The sequence below is a fragment of the Rattus norvegicus genome, chromosome 17, assembly GCF_021556685.1.
Source record: "Rattus norvegicus strain SHRSP/BbbUtx chromosome 17, alternate assembly SHRSP_T2T, whole genome shotgun sequence".
NCBI lineage: Eukaryota > Metazoa > Chordata > Mammalia > Rodentia > Muridae > Rattus > Rattus norvegicus.
Genome location: NC_141550.1, coordinates 5,973,016 through 5,990,175, shown reverse-complemented (window position 1 = coordinate 5,990,175; position 17,160 = coordinate 5,973,016). Strand labels below are relative to the sequence as shown.

General features: G+C 44.4%; 1 long non-coding RNA gene across 2 annotated transcripts in view; it reads left to right on the top strand.

Moving 5' to 3' along the window:
- LOC147999954 (uncharacterized) overlaps positions 1–14,193 on the top strand; it is a 34,698-nt gene extending 20,505 nt beyond the window's left edge. The window contains exons 2-3 of one of the 2 annotated variants that reach the window (XR_015641032.1): positions 11,771–12,300; positions 13,529–14,193. This is a non-coding gene — a long non-coding RNA (uncharacterized LOC147999954). Of the gene's footprint in view, positions 1–11,173; positions 12,301–13,528 lie in introns of those variants that run through there. The other variant, XR_015641031.1, reaches the window with a different exon arrangement.
- Positions 14,194–17,160: the final 2,967 nt, after the last annotated feature.

Genomic DNA, 17,160 nt, shown 5'->3' with positions numbered 1-17,160 from the left:
CTGCATTTGTCAGGACTCAATCATTAGACATTGTGCTGGAGCTTAGCAGAGGGCTTCAACGGGTGGGTAAGGTGAGTCAACAACGGAGCTGGAGAAAACAAGGAGAAAATGTGGATACGGAAAGCAATGGACTCACTGCAAAGCGGAGATGGGCAGTGTCGGAGTTCTAAGAAAGGGAGACATTAGGAGTTGGCAAGTGATTGCTTGTGGGGCTCAGGGTGAGGCTAACTCCCGGCTTTCACACCTCTCTCGTTAGCCATGAGGTAGACAACACACCCATTCTAACAGCTAATGGAGATTCAGCAAGGTGTGAGGGGTTCTGAGAGAAAGGTGATGAATGGGGCTCTTTATGCCTTTGGGTCCTTGAGCATCCTGTGGATATGTGTAGGAGACGAAGCCACTGAGTTGAGTGTTAAAAAGGAGGGGACACAGGTCAGTTAAAGAACTCCAGAGAACAGTGAACATAAGGGATGGGGAAAGTAGGAGGAGGGAGAAATGGATCATGAAGGTCACTCTTCCTCTGGACAAGTTTTGGTGACTGGTACTCAGAAATCTGGGGGTCACTGTCCCCTCTAACATCCGACCAAAACCAAATCTTGTCCAACATCTCGGTTATTTTGTAGCTCATCATCTCTTCTATCCCGTTGACATCATTAGTTCACGACATATAATTTAGTAGATTGGGGTCAGGGACTAAGATTTGTACCTTTCTAATGTGTGGAAAATTTCCCAACAATTTCTACTTAGGAGAGGATAGGAGTGGTCCCAACCCCCAGTGGTCTGAGTGATAAAGATATTGGATTCGGTCATTAGCAAGTATTAACCACATTCCCTCTAACTGTTTAGTGGTTTTCGTTATGGATGTTGAATTTTCTACTCAACTGGCCTTTTAGGCTTGCCAGCTGGACGACAGATCTATTTAGTCCATCCCTGGGGTAGTGAAATTGTCTCCAATTCAGGTTCGGGGAGGGAGGGCGATTTGCAAAAGTAAGACACTCTTCTTTTATGGGCTGCACATTAAAAGAAGGCATCTGGAGGCTATTTTTAAAACACCAACATCTTCAGAGTCATATTCTGAGAAGTCACATGCATTATACGTGTTTATGCCGAGCGAAACGGGGATCTCAGCTCGGCTTTGAGCTGGCTACTTGAAATCCCACAGGGAATGGTTTGGGTAGGAAAACAGCCTTTTTGCATGGAACTCAGCTGGATTCCCATCTGCTGGAGGAGACTGGTTTAAATGCTGACCCCGAAGAGAACCAGAGCTTTAAAATCAAGCAACTCAGGGCTTTTATATGGGTCAAAGACGGCCACACTGGCTTATAGGTCCTCTGCAACTTTGATCAAAACATCATCCTTTTTTAGGTCAGTGGTTCTTAACCTTCACGTTAGGCTCACGTCACAGCCTTCGGAACACAGCAATCGATCCCTGAATCTCATCCAAGACCCACTGAGTCAAACTCTCAGGGGTGCAGCCCAGTCCTCCTCATGCTTGAAGAATTCCCAACTGATTCTAAAGTTCAGCCGAGATTGAAGAATGTGTGTTCCTACTGTTTAACACAATTAGAACTTCTGGACCAGGAAAACTCACCTTGCCCCTTGCTGCAGGTGTCGATTTCAAGTTAAGCCAACTTTCAGCCGCAACGAAGCTAAATATAATCAACAGCGTAATAGCGACATCCCCACCTTCCACCAAACTTATACTTCAAAATGGTAATCTCCAGGAAGATTCTGACAAGGGGAGGTCTCCGCAAACACTCACGCCGTCCTCTTCATCTGTGTAACGGTCATACACAGGGCTGAGACCCCGTGCATTCACAGCATATGGGCAGGGACCACACACAGCACCTCCTCACCACCCCAGCGAGTCCAGAGCCTCTTCAGAGCCACTTGCTGCCTGCATCGCTAGCGTGGGCCGCAGAGGAGAGGCTGTCGCGGACTTGTTGAGAGAAGCCAAGGCCCTGGGGTAGTTTTGAACATTTAGAGCTGCGTTAAACTGCATCAAGTCTGGTCGGAAGATTCCTTGGTGTCATCAGCTGTGACTGAACAGGTCGCAGAGGAATCTGGGCTAATTGTAGTAATAGTCTTCTGTCTACATGGACAGCCAACAAACAAAGTTCAGGTAAGCAAACCAGGAGCCAATCCAGCTGTCTGCTCTGGCTTCTACTTCCTGTATGTCACTTCATGTTTCCTTCCTCATTGCTTCCTGGGCTAAGCTGCGAGTGGAGTATTGTCGCTGTTTGTCCCAGTCTGCTACCCATGTGAGTCTAGATTTTCAAATAAAGCCAATAAGAACATACATATTTTTAAAAAAGATTTATTTATTTATTATATATAAGTACGCTGTCGCTGTCTTCAGACACACCAGAAGAGGGCATCAGATCCCATTACAGACGGTTGTGAGCCAACATGTGGTTGCTGGGAATTGAACTCAGGACCTCTGGAAGAGCAGTCAGTGCTCTTAACCCCTGAGCCATCTCTCCAGCCCAAGTATATAAATCTTAACTTGTGATTAAGTCCTCACTCAACAGCCGGAGTGACCCCTGGTACACAAATGACCTTTCTGATACTTCAAACAAGAAAGCTACCCCTCTGGGTGACAGCTGGAAGCCTGGTATCAAGCAAGTATCAAACTCACTGTGTGCCGGAGACCTTGATGGCAAGGGGATGGAGTGATAGTGTTAAGTCTAGAAAGAGCTTCCCATGTGCGGGTCTGGGAGGCTAAGGGGGAAGGAGGAAGCTTGCATTTGGGGAGCCTCTACTTGATGCAAAGCTGTGGAAGAGAACTATTTATTTAGTATGGAGTGGTATGGTATGGTATAGAACGGTATGGAATGGTATGGAATGGTATGGTGTGGTATGGAATGGTATGGTATGGAATGGTATGGAATGGTATGGTATGGTATGGAATGGTATATGGTATGGAATGGTATGGTATGGTATGGTGTGGTATGGTATGGTATGGTATGGAATGGTATGGAATGGTATGGAATGGTATGGTATGGAATGGTATGGAATGGTATGGTATGGTATGGTATGGAATGGTATGGTATGGAATGGTATGGAATGGTATATGGTATGGAATGGTATGGTATGGTATGGAATGGTATGGAATGGTATGGAATGGTATGGAATGGTATGGTATGGAATGGTATGGAATGGTATGGAATGGTATGGTATGGTATGGAATGGTATGGTATGGAATGGTATGGAATGGTATGGTATGGAATGGTATGGAATGGTATGGTATGGAATGGTATGGAATGGTATGGTATGGAATGGTATGGAATGGTATGGGATGGAATGGTATGGTATGGTATGGAATGGTATGGAATGGTATGGAATGGTATGGAATGGTATGGTATGGTATGGTATGGAATGGTATGGAATGGTATGGTATGGTATGGAATGGAATGGTATGGAATGGTATGGAATGTTATGGTATGGTATGGTATGGAATGGTATGGAATGATATGGTATGGAATGGTATGGTATGGAATGGTTGGAATGGTATGGTATGGAATGGTATGGTATGGAATGGTATGGTATGGTATGGAATGGTATGGTATGGAATGGTATGGAATGTTATGGTATGGTATGGTATGGAATGGTATGGAATGATATCATATGGAATGGTATGGTATGGAATGGTTGGAATGGTATGGTATGGAATGGTATGGAATGGTATGGTATGGAATGGTATGGTATGGTATGGTATGGTATGGGATGGTATGGAATGGGATGGTATGGGATGGGATGGGATGGTATGGGATGGTATGGAATGGTATATGGTATGGTATGGTATGGTATGGTATGGGATGGTATGGTATGGAATGGTATGGAATGGTATGGTATGGTATGGAATGGTATGGTATGGTATGGTATGGAATGGTATGGAATGGTATGGTATGGAATGGTATGGAATGGTATGGTATGGAATGGTATGGAATGGTATGGTATGGTATGGTATGGAATGGTATGGAATGTTATGGTATGGTATGGAATGGTATGGAATGATATGGTATGGAATGGTTGGAATGGTATGGTATGGAATGGTATGGAATGGTATGGTATGGAATGGTATGGAATGGTATGGTATGGAATGGTATGGTATGGGATGGTATGGAATGGGATGGTATGGTATGGGATGGGATGGTATGGGATGGTATGGTATGGTATGGGATGGTATGGTATGGGATGGTATGGTATGGGATGGTATGGTATGGTATGGTATGGTATGATATGGGATGGTATGGTATGGGATGGTATGGTATGGAATGGTAAGGTATGGTATGGTATGGGATGGTATGGTATGGGATGGTATGGTATGGGATGATATGGGATGGTATGGTATGGGATGGGATGGTATGGTATGGGATGTTATGGTATGGTATGGAATGCTATGGTATGGTATGGGATGGGATGGTATGGGATGGTATGGAATGGGATGGTATGGTATGGTATGGGATGGTATGGGATGGAATGGTATGGAATGGTATGGTATGGTATGGTATGGTGTGGTATGGGATGGTATGGTATGGTATGGTATGGGATGGTATGGTATGGTATGGTATGGGATGGTATGGGATGGTATGGTATGGGATGGGATGGGATGGGATGGGATGGGATGGTATGTTACAGATAGTATTATAGCATGTACTTGTCCTAATTCCCACAGCTTTTGAATGCTACCTTAACTTAAATAAAAAAGGATGAGTGTGATTAAAGGTTCAGTATGGCAGACACTGTCCTACATTTTGTATGTGTTGGGGGTGTCTGTGAAAGCTGGGGTTGGGATGGTGTGCTTGGGTGTGGGGGAAGGGCCAAGAGCTGAGGACCTCAGCAGAAGTTCACAACCTGATAAAGCCAGGAAGCCATTCCTCCCTAGTGGAGAAGAAACCCTACACCTGCCCGGACTGAGGCAGCAAATGACTGCTTTCAAATTTCTAACCAGTGATGCTTTAAGCCATTCAGTATCTGGCATTTGTTACGGTAACAGCAGTAGAGTCAGGATATAGTCAGGAGTTAGAGCGTGCCACGGTAACAAAATCCCCCTAATCGCATTGACATAACACAGCGAAGGTTCATTTCTCGCTCATGCTGTGGATCCAGTGAGGGGCAGCTGTGAGCTCTGCTCATTGCTTGCAGCCAATAACCCAGGACGATGGAGACACCATAGGGAAAAGCACTTCGGACGTTATCCAGTCTTTGTAGAGCGCTGCACACCACAGTGTGCCCGTTTTTAGGGACAGTGTGTTCAGTGGGAGCTGGAGGTTGACCGTCTAGTGAGTAACAGATAGTCAACGTCAGATCTTGACAATGAGTATGGCGTTTGAACAGGGTAGCTAGGTGTGGTCTTAGGTTGGTGGTCAAGGAAGAATTCTTTGTGTGTGTAACATTTAAACTGGGAGGTGAAGGAAGAGTCCTTTGTGCAGTCTTTTTTTCTTCACGTGACAGAGCTACGGTCATTTAGGAAGAGAAAATGTCGATTGAGAAAATGCCCCCTGGGTTGGCCTGTTGGACATTTTCCTTACTAATGGTCGACGTGGGAGGCCCCAGTGCACTGCGGCCCCTGGACAAGTGGTTCAGGGTTGTATCAGAAATAAGGCTGAGCACTCCAATGCATAACACCAACCGTGTTCCTTCACCCGGAATCACCTGGAAATTCTTCCCCAGAGGGTGGCTCTGTCAGGGGCCCAGGTCCACTGTTGCTCCTTTCGTGACCCCTTCCTGGACTCCCCCTGAAACCTGTCTGCTGTCTGATGATAAGTTGGGTGCTAACCATCTTCTCTTAGGAATAACTTTCCCTTTAGCCTGTAGCTGCTCCTTCTAAGGCAGCCCTACTAGGTTAAATGCTGGACCGGACTACACAGTTTGGAGAAGCAAATTAAAAACAAGGTAGAGTTATCACCCAGTGTCAAACCTGCAGTGTCCAGTAGTTGCCAAGCATCTGCACTCGGCGTCACGGGACTTTGGGCAGGTGGCACTAGTCTTTCTCCTCGTATCAGAAGCATCGTGTACCCTGCACCCTGTTGTCTTCTAGCTCCTCCGGGTTCATTTACAATTTAACAGAATCATTTGGGGCTAAGCTGGGCAGTGTTCCACATAGAGGATACCACTGGGCCTTCTCCCATTTAAAGGCATTTCCCTGAACCCTGGCGGTGAAGAGACGCCAGCCAGTCTAGGGAAAGACCTCGGAGGCAAGGGGTGATGTCCCATTGCTGTTGGCTGGGGAGGTGAATCAGGAGGTTCTGGAAGAGTCAGCCCCCCACGGCATCCATTTAGAACCCTCACCTACAGACCCTCGTTCTTTCTTCATCCAAGCCTCTCAACATTATTAGTAGTAAATGCCCGGGAATCTTTGAGTCATGGCAGAGAGGGTTGAGTACTAAGGTTGGTGATGTACTGACTTTCTGAGCACTTCAGTTCCTGATACCGGGAGGAGAAAGGAGATCTCGGCTTGGTTCATCAAAGATGGAGAGAGGAGGCTTTGGCAAATTCCAGTAATGGTTCTTCATTAGGCAGAGCGCACTTTAAATGCACAGTGTGTTTTTCTGTGTAGGCTACGTTTGCTGTAAGAAGACTAAGGTAGTTATTATTAATCGTACTAACTTCATTTGCCACAGAAGAGTGGAATTATTTTCATGTGACTGTAATGGGTTTTTCTTAAGCATATAAAGACATTGGATTCATTGTTAAGAATACTTCACGTCTGACACATAAATAGCAGGAGGGAGGATCCTGAACATTCTTGCTACAAAGAAACAATAGAAGTTTAAGGTCCTGGATATGAAGAGTAGGCTGAGTTGATCTATGAATAAAAATATCATGTTGCACCTCATAAGTATGTATTTCATGGGTCAATCAAAATGAAGTTGAATTTTCATAAAGAGCAAATAAAGGATGACACAGTAAATTCATCATCAGAAAGGAGAAAACGTACACCTGCTGGTGAAAAGCTTGGCGATTTGCTGATGTGTGTACATTCCTAAAGCCCAACCACATTTCAAGAGCCAAGTCCAGTTAGAATGAGAGACAAATAAGAAAACACAGGGTGCCCGAAACAAGTGGTGCATGTGGTCGCCTATGGTCAGTCATTTGCTCAGCACAGGGCTATGAGGCTTTGTGCCAAGCTGCTGATCTTGTGTGAACAGAGTCTCTGAGGCTGGAATTGTAGTTGACAACTGAGTAGCCACCCTCACTTGTAGCGCCTCCCAGCGGGGGAAGTATTTTCCTGTTTTGATTCAGTCTTGTGGTTCTCTGATTTAAAAATGCACACCTACAGTCAAGCTTGTATGATTTAGCTTTTGTGATAAAAAAAAAAAGAAAACTTGTTTTGGCTAAATATGATAAGTCTTGCTAAGATCTCTCGACTTCCAGGCCCTATTATGTAGTATTTTCTTTTTAAAATGTTTATAATTTTGTGTATTTTGACCGCTCGTGTTATCTGTGCACCACCTGTGTGCAATGCCTCCAGACGCCAGCAGACGGCGTTATGTTCCCTGGAATTGGAGTCACTTATTGATGGAGGGCTGTGAGCCATTACGTGGGTGCTGGGGATTTTATCAAGACCTTTAGAAGAACAGCCAGGGCTTTTAACCACGGAGTCGCCCATTCAGCCCGTATTTTCTTAAGTTTACATGTCTTGGGTGACTTGTCCAACTTTTACCAACCAAAGTGAACAGAACCTGAGAATCCAATACTTAGAAGAAAGAGGACTAGAGGAGTTGGAGAAGGTATAGGATTTGCGGTTGGCAGGAGCGACTGGTATCCAGCGGCAAGAAACTGCAGTGTGAGGCAGGGACCACCCATGGCCCATAGTGTTGGATTCTGTGGGCTTAGTTCATTGTCTGAGAACCGTCCAGTCCTATCTTTCACTGTGAGGCAATGCTTAATAAAGGGAATTGAGATTAATACTGTAGCATTAATTGCTCCTTGGACTGCGAAGGGGTTGATTCTCAAACAATCTCTTCCCACAGAGTCCCAAGCCCAGTGATGTGGGTCTCTCTCATGGCATGGTATGGAGTAGTGTTTACTCAAAATTTAGTAAGTCTGCCTGCATGCTCCAAATTCTCTCTCTCACTGATCGTGTAAACACAGTGTGAATACGTAAATAACCACCATACTAGCTCCTCTGGGTAATGATGTCGACACAAAAGTCTGCCGTGAGGGCAAACACAACTTTGAAAAAGTTTTTTTTTTTTTCCTGGTACTGAGAGTCAAGCTCAGTGCTTCGTCCATGTTAGGCAAGCATCCTAACACTAAGCTACATTCCCGGCCTTAAGAAACATTCTTGGGGCTGGGGAGATGGCTTAGTAGTTAAGAATCAAGGCTGTTCTTCCAGAAGACTTGGGTTCAATTCCCAGCACCCATCTGATGGCTCACAATCATCTACAAAGCTGGTTCAGGGGTTTCTGCTGCTGATGTATTGTACACATGCAGCACACAGATATACATGCAGGCAAAACACCCACACACATAAAGTAGCAAGCACATACATGTTTAACATGTTCTCACTATAGAACTGACTGAATACACAGGTAAGGGGTCTGTGGTTGACTGTGTGCTCATAGCACACATACACACACATACACACACACACGTAAATTTATACTTAAAATGTCCTTTTTAGTCCACCATATATGATTTAAATTTTTTAAGAAGAACTTGTTTAAAGGACAAATAGTATTTCACAAGCTACCAGGGTGGAGGTACTTGGTTTTTTCCTATCTCCCCATTTTCAACTGTCTTGTTACCAGTTCAAAATTCCCAGTTACCAGTTCAAAATTCCTGGCTACTGAGCCGTCAGTTCCAAAGCAGCAGCCACTCTGTGGAAAGAGGAGGGGAAGCATCTCAAGTCGGATCCAGGGAGCTGTGCTGTAACAAACGTGCAAGAAAGTAACTGCTTTGTCTGTCAGGTGACTCGGGAGAGAGCGCTCCTGATTCAGGATGTCTGCACAGGAACTGTCATCTGAGAAGGTGACACCAAGGTGCCTCAGTCACTCTTGAGGGAAAAAAGAATCTTGCTTTTACCCATTTACTTTTGTTTATTTATTGGCTGGACATGACCGTGCAGAGAGCTGCGGGATCATATGGAGTGGAAGCAGTCGGTGGATCTGCCACAGAAATCATGCACATTCTTTCCTTCCGGTTTATTAGACGTTTGTGTTCTGACAGAAGTCAGTATATGTTCTCTTATTCTCATTAACTTTTCTACTTTTTTTTGCCGGCAGCGAGGGGGCAATGGGAAGGATTGGGGAAGCATGGGCAGCCATCTCTTTCCTAGCTCCTTTGTACTGTTCCCTCTGCCTCCATTGCCCATACCGTTTTGCATCTCAGCATGCTTGCTATAAATTCTTTGCTCTTTGCTCTGCTCTTCTAGCAAAGGAGCTGTCCTTGTAAACCCAGTGCCTGGCCGGGTATGGTTGTCCACAATAATGCTGTCTTTGCTTCTAGCCCTCTACAGCTGTTGAGAGGGGTACAGGCATCCCAGCTTTCCCAGGTGGATGGTATTCTGTGTAGGGATGAGGAAAGAACCCCAAGTCCTTATCCTAAATGTGATGTAGATCATCCATGTTCTTCTCCTTGTGCCTCAGCCTCTGGCAGCACATTGTGGGTATAGCCGTGCTCTTAACCATAGGGCATGTTTCAAGACCCCTGTAGACCCTTCAAACAATGAATGGGACCCAATCTAGCTCCAGGTGTTTGTTTTCACATATGATCATATTATAAAGTTTAGTTTGTTATAAATTAGGTGCTCTAAAGGACAATGCTAACAGCACAGAATGATTTTTTTTGACAAATATTTGGAAGCTAGACGTGCATGACTGTTCTCTTTCTCTCTAAGTACGAGTTTTTCCACTTAGTATTTCAGTCTGAAAAGAATGGGCAGCATGAAAGCGAGACTACATGTCAGTCCATGGACACAGGGCACTGCATAGAGCAAAGCCATGGGCATAGGGGTACTACAGCATGTATGCAGCCCTCCCCCGCCATACACTCAGTCACACGAATGAAACTCATAAGAGAAGTTAGGGACACATCCTGTAACACAATGCTTGTTCTTTGTGTGTGTTGTATGTGTATATGTGTGTGTGTGTATATGTGTGTATGTGTGTATATGTGTATGTATATATGTATGTATGTATATGTGTGTATGTATACATGTATGTATATGTGTATATGTGTGTGTGTGTGTATGTGTGTGTGTTCACTCTATGGTCTCATTTCTCTTCCTTCATTATTCCTCATGAAAATATTTTTAAAAGGATGTAATGTTTTGTGTGTGTGTGTGTGTGTGTGTGTGTGTGTGTGTGTGTGTGTCTATGTACATGAAGTAGTCCTTGGGGGCTGGAAAAGTGCGTTGGTTTCCCTGGAACTGGATTTACATGTGGCTGTGAGTCACCAGATGAGGCTTCTGGGGGACTGGACCCAGGTCCTTTGGAAGAGCAGCAAGTGCCCTTAGCCACAGAGCCATCTCTCCAGGTCCCCCTGAGAACGTCTTAAGACCTCATGGAGTAGATTGTTCTAGAAGCCACACCTGGCTCTTTTATCAGACAGGCTCAACAGTTCTCCCCCACTTCCCTCCCAGGCAGGCACAGGCTGAGAGCCTCACCTCTGTGCTGGATCCTGCCGCCCATCCTCCTCAGTGCCCAAGAATAGATTTGCTTTTTCTCGATGTTGCTCACACTTAATTCCCACCATCTGGGAGAAGGAGGGGCTTGCAGTACAGTGAGAGCCTGTTTGTGTTGTGAGCACCAGGCTCATTTAAGACGCTGATGTGGTTAAAGTTTCCTATCTGCTGTGTTTGCTCCAAGCCCGCGTTGATGCCTGGGCTGTATCTGTGTACGGATCTGTGCTGTGTCCTGACCGTTACAGAAGCTGGAATAGGAAGGGACAGCAGGGTGAAAGCCCCAACTAAAAAAAATCCCAAATAAGTAATTAAAATAGATTTTGAGTTTAAACCACAGCGATTAACTTTTCATTGAAAAATAGAGAAACACTCTTCATATCAAAACTTAAGCTAAAACTTACAAATTTTTAAATTAATTTTGAAAAGAAGGTAGCATTCCATCTAGGATTCAACACTGCTAATTGTGTTTGCACAACGCTTATATGTTTGAAGTGTCACAGATATCGATTTTCTGAGTCCTTTGACCAGGTTCCCCAGTTCACAGCTAGGGAAGGTTTGCTGGCCTTTGTTGCTGCTGTGTGAGTCCGCTCAGAGAAGTGGGTCAGGATACACGCAGGCATATTTTTATCTTTCATTCGAATACTTGTAAAATTTCAAAAGTGTGTCTGAAGAACATCATGAGTTTATTATGTCGACCAGCTAAAACGTTATTCTAATCGCATTTATTGAATTAATGGCGCATTTGTTCGCGCATGTGTAACCTTGTGAGTTTCTCCGCTGAGTTAAAAGATTTAAAACAGTTTTATAGCCCTCTTAGAGAAGACGTAATGTAATGCTGTCTGTCATTTTTCCATATTAAGTGGTTTAATCACGGGAGCTGACATCAATTGAGTAAGCCGTCGGAATGGAGACCACAAGCAGCATAGTGGCTTGATTAGACAACCCCTGAAAAGCTGCAATTTACCTTGGCCAGTTGAGCGGCACTAGCCGGCCCACATGTCCATACATTATTCATACCCATCATTCATTATATATAGTTAATGGCATGCATATGGCCTGGATTTTCTGGTTTGCTAACTATTCCGTCCCTAAAAATAGACTCCCGATTGTCAAGCCACATGTCGGCTTTTGTTTCAGAGACCGTGAGCCCTGTACAATGGAGCAAGCATCCGTGAAAATCGCTGGGTACCAGTTCAGCTGAGGTTAACTGGGGTTTCCCCTGCATCCATCAGTCGGTGGTATGAATTTATTAAAAATGCGAAACAGGAATCAGCATCAGGTTTTTTGTTTTTTAAAGCCTAAGTCACAACATGAAAAAGATTGGGAGTTAATATTTCTGAAAAACAAACAAAAAAAAGTGACCATCAGGGCTATGAGAAGATGCTCCGTGGTGAGGACTCGGGCAAGGATGAGGGAAGATGGCTGCTCTCGCGGAACGTCTGACGACAGCATGTGCCGGGCTGCCTTTGTTGAAGGAAAGACTTCTTTCTCAGATCTTTCTTGGATGTAGTTTGCTATCATATTTTGGAAGGAGAGCTGTCTGTCTGTCTGTTCACAAGTAAGTCCTATAGGATTGAAGGCCAGGTAAGGCAAGAACGAAGAGGAATCTGAGGGGAGCCGTCGACTGGAAGCCATTGCGCAGGCGCACAGTCATTTCCATTGACCCGGTAAGTCTGCTATTGAGTAACAGAACAGGACACAACTTTCTGTTGTCGCTAAGAAGCAAGACGGGAACAGAGAGTCAAAAGTTGGCATGTGAGCTGGCATAGGGGTTTCCATACCTGATAACGTGTACTTCAAATAAAAAAAAACCGGCAGGGATGGATTACCAGGGAGATATAAATGTTGTAAAAACTTTATGTAACAAATCAGCAAATGTTACCCGAGAAATGACACGGACATGCACAGACTCAACTGTATATTTTTGAATGAACAGAACAGTTGACATTGAAGAAATCAGGACAAAGTAAAAGCGATCCTAGAATCAAGCAGCAACATCTGCTGGAGCCAGGCCGGGGGTCATTGATATCCAAACTCTGATCCTGTCACAGCAAGCGCTTGACCCACAGAGTTATCTCCTCAGCCCCAGAAAAGTGAACTCCCTCATAGGAATTACATATTTGTTACCTACCTTTATGACTGATTTTTTTCTAATGCATAAATGTTAAGTTTTGTGCACTTAAATGTTTGTTTTCTCTTTTTGGTTTGCATAGAATCTCAAGCTTAGAAAGGTTATTTTTTATATTTTTACATTCAATGTTCATACACACACACACACACACACACACACACACATTTCAGTGATGTTAGAGAGACCAAGATGTCTTACATTTTAGGCGAGAATGTACTTAGCTACCTTTCCAGGCACATGTTGTGTTTGCACGCTCATTTCTCAGTAAGAATGTGGAATTCCTAAACTGTCTGTCTCGTTCTTACTGGCCTTGTCACCGATGTCAGCTATCTGTAAGATCTGGGAAATCATTCTTCTTGACCAGAGTCTTGATGTTAGTTAACCCTGAGAAGGTCATGCCATGTCTCTAGTGAAAAAAATGCAGAGAGAAAAGACCACCTGGAAACAGATAGCCAGTTTGCACATAACCCCAAACTAGCCACCCGCAAGGGCATGACGAAGGCATGACAAGGCTATCTGTGCCACTTTGCCTCCATGCCTCATTACCCATTGGTGAGCTGGTCAGGTCTTTTGGTACAAAGCCTGCCTCAAATTCAAGATGTCTGGAGTACTCCATTAGGATGTAATTCATGTGGACTCCTGCCTGATGTGAGCCCTCGGTGCCAAGAAAGACTCTTTCATAGCTACACGACTTATACTTCACCAAATTCTGTGGCGTCTCCTCAGAAAGCAGACCCTGCATTGGATCCCTCTTTCTCTTGCAGGTTGCAGGATACCAGACCTTGCTCCTCCATTGAAGAAAGCCTCATTTGGACAGAGTGGCACCGTGATTGAAACCTTTTACGACAATTACTGTGAGAGGGGGAAACAGGATGCAGCATCATGCTTTCCATACGCCAGGACAAAAATCTCTTATTTCTGAATCAGAAGATAATTAAAAACATTGAATGGGCCATACTTTATTTCTCTGGCTCTCATTTAAAAGAAACAACCAAAAGCTCCATTGGTTAATATAATTCTTTTCTACATTCCATTTACAAAACAGTCTCTGCTCACCTCTACTTGGAATTTATTTGTCGGTTCCAGGAATATTTGTTGAACACATGGTACAATGAAGGACTTCTTTTTCTCTGACGGGATGTCCTAGGACAGATAGTGGCTTCAATGAGAATATCCTCTCCCATGGGCTCATATGTTTAAGTACTTGGTCTCTCATTGGTGGAACTGCTTGGGGAGAATTAGAAGATTAGACCCAGTGTGTCACTGAGGGTAGGCTCTGAGGCTTCAAAAGATTAGTACCATTCCCAGTGTCTCTCTCTTCTTCGTAGTGATGAATCAAGATCTTGAGTTCTCAGCTGTTCTTTTGGTCCGCCGTTATGTACCGTAACCCTCTGAAACAGTAAGCCAAATTAAACATTTTAGTTTATAATGTTCCTTGGTCATGTGTTTTATCACAGCAACAGAAGAGTCATGAAGATAACACGTCAGGAAAGCAAAGCTCAGAGAGGCTAAGTGACTTGCCTAAGGCAGCTCAGAAGACGTGTATTGAAGCTGTAATTTAAGGGCATATATTGTAGGCATTCTGGGTAAGCTGTGGGCTACAATCTGCCTCCATGTGAATGAGTGAAGAAAAATGTCAGAAAAAGGAAAAATGGACTCGATCTCCAAAGATAGAAAGAGAGGAAGGACCTTTATAATTAATAAAAGAAGTTTGTGGTTTGAATAAAAATGGTTTCCACAGGCTCATATATTTGAATGCTTGGGCCACCAGGGACTGTTGCTATTTGAAAGCCAGGGTTGTCATTATTTGAAATGATTAGAAGGATTAGGAGGTGTGGCCTTGTGTGTAGAAGTGTGTCATTCGGGGTAGGCTTTGAAGTTTCAAAAGCCCATGCCAGACCCAGATCCCCCATCCCATCTCTTTCCCTGTAGGTCAGGATGTAGTTCTCAGCCACCGATTCAGTCTCTGCCTGTATGTCCCAATCCTTCCTGTCATGACCTTAACGGACAGAGCCTGTGAAACTGTAAGCAAGCCACAATTAAATGTTTCTCTTTTTACCGTTGACTGAAGAGACACCATGACTGAGGAAATTTATGAAAGAAAGCATTGGATCTGGGGTTCAGGGTTCCAGAAGGTTAGAGTCCATGATGATCATGGTGGGGAGCATGACAGTGGTTGGGGAGGCAGGCATGGTGCTGAGGCAGTAGCTGGGAGATCATAACAATCATAATCATAAAGCAGAATGAACAGACCGGGAACAACGAGCCTTTGAAAGCTAGAAGCTCACCCCAAATGATGCACCTACTTCAACAAGGCCACACCTCCTAATCCTTCCCAAACAGTTCTATGCACTGGGAATGAGCTATTAAAATACTTGAACCTCATGTAAACCACCACAGGGAGGTAACCTAGAGGAGCCTCAGCAGCGCAGCCCCCTGTTGTGTGCAGGAGTGGCAGCTTCCTGAAACAGTGGTTTACTCTCTCCTGCTCTGTTACTTGGAATTAAGCCTCCAAAAGAGGTCATCTCACATAAGCAATCCTCAAAAAATAAACCAGGGAAAAATCCAAACCAACAGATGCACAGATTACATGAAAACACAAGAGAGATTAAAGATCAAGACAGTACAACTTCTCCAAAAGATCACATCTCCTAACTACAGAGCATAAAGTCACTGGGGTGGGTACAACGGCAGGGGGACATTTCAGAAGTTTACTGGTAAAAACGATCAGCGGTCTGAAAAAGAACACAAGTAAACCAATGAGTTTAGCGTAAGAGCTAGGAAGACCGGCTGCAAAGGAGAAAGAGTCAGCGCAGACCTTAACAAAATCTGCAGCATAGAACAAAAGCAGGCAAGGAAACAGACTTTTTTATTTTTAGTAAAAATGAAATAGAAATAAGTGAAAACTCAAAGGATCAGGTGAAGATCATGGTGGAAAACATCAGGAGTGAGCTTGACCAAGCAGAAGAAGGAATACCGATGTTTGACAAAATTCAAGTGTCTGTGATAATTATGACATTGTGAGTGTGGTCTAAGTGTCACACATGGTCACAGTGTCAAGCATGTCACAGTATCAAGTGTGGTTATAGTGTCAAGCATGTCTCACTGTCAAGCATGGTCACAGTATCAGGCATGGCCACTGTGTCAAAAATGCTGAGATGTGACCAGCGCATAAACCTAAGACTTTCTGGGTGGGACAAGGAGCTGAGATAACCGTAAAGGTACAGGGATTCTCTTCAATGAAGTCATAGCAAAAAGTTTCCTCAAGTCTCAGGGAAGAAACAGATGACTAAGCACAGGGGAGATTTATAACTCTAAATAGACATAAGAAGAAATAATTCCTCTCAACATTATTTCCAAGATTACAAGGGAGACAAACAACATTAAAAGGTCCAAGGTGCAGAGGAAGGGCAGGAGTAACTAACACCAATGGTGCTTGAAAAAGCCATAGGGAAACCTATCATTTTGTAAGCTTACCATGACGTATATTCATGTAGAGACTTTTAACTGTTGCTCAACACAATGGACTAATGTTCCTCCTGAATGCTGTAGATTGGCAAATAACCTCTGTGTCTGTGTGGGATACCCCCTCATAAGTCATTGGCTACATGTTTCCCCAAGATCTCCCAGAACAGCATAGCAATTGCCATGGCTAAGAGTTGCCACCAGAACTTGATGGTAAGGCCCTCTTGCTGAAGATACCACATATTCTGGCCACAGGGTGTGGAGTGATCCAGTTGGTACTGATTGTGGATGTTCCTCCCCGCTGGCTAGCTTTCATAGCGCCTGAAGTTGCTATGCTGGCTTCTGGGATAGAATAGTCATCCACAGTCCTAGCCAGGTGTCAACTCTATGGTCTCACAGCTACAACAACGACTGGTATGGGAAGTTATGCCTGTGAGCGGGATAGTGGCGTAAATGTTAGGGAAGTCACAACTACTTTCTAGTTGGAGGAAATGCATTATCTAGTCCTGTAAGTCCAGCTCAAGGACCTGTAACTGTGGAGTCCATATGACACAGGTAGAAACACTACTGTTACTTTGCTAAGAGGAAATAGTATCAAACTGCTCTCTAAATTTATATTATACACCTGTAGATTTGTGGGTTCCCATTCTGCCCCACCATTGGGGAGTTGGGCACAGCCCCTGGGGAGGATAAATGTGGGGAGTGCTTGACTGCCTCTCTCTGTACCACCTATGCTGTCCCTTGCTAGGTGTTAGGGAAGCACCAAGACACTGCTCAGGGGTTGGGAGAACTCAGTCTAAGATTGGGGAGGCCGAAGCTGGGGTTCTCTGGTCCCGGGTCTCCAGTCACTGCTGGGGTGCAGCACAGAGGAATAGAGAACAAAGGATAAGGGGTCTGTGGCCCATGACAAGACTGGGACTGGGTTCTCCCA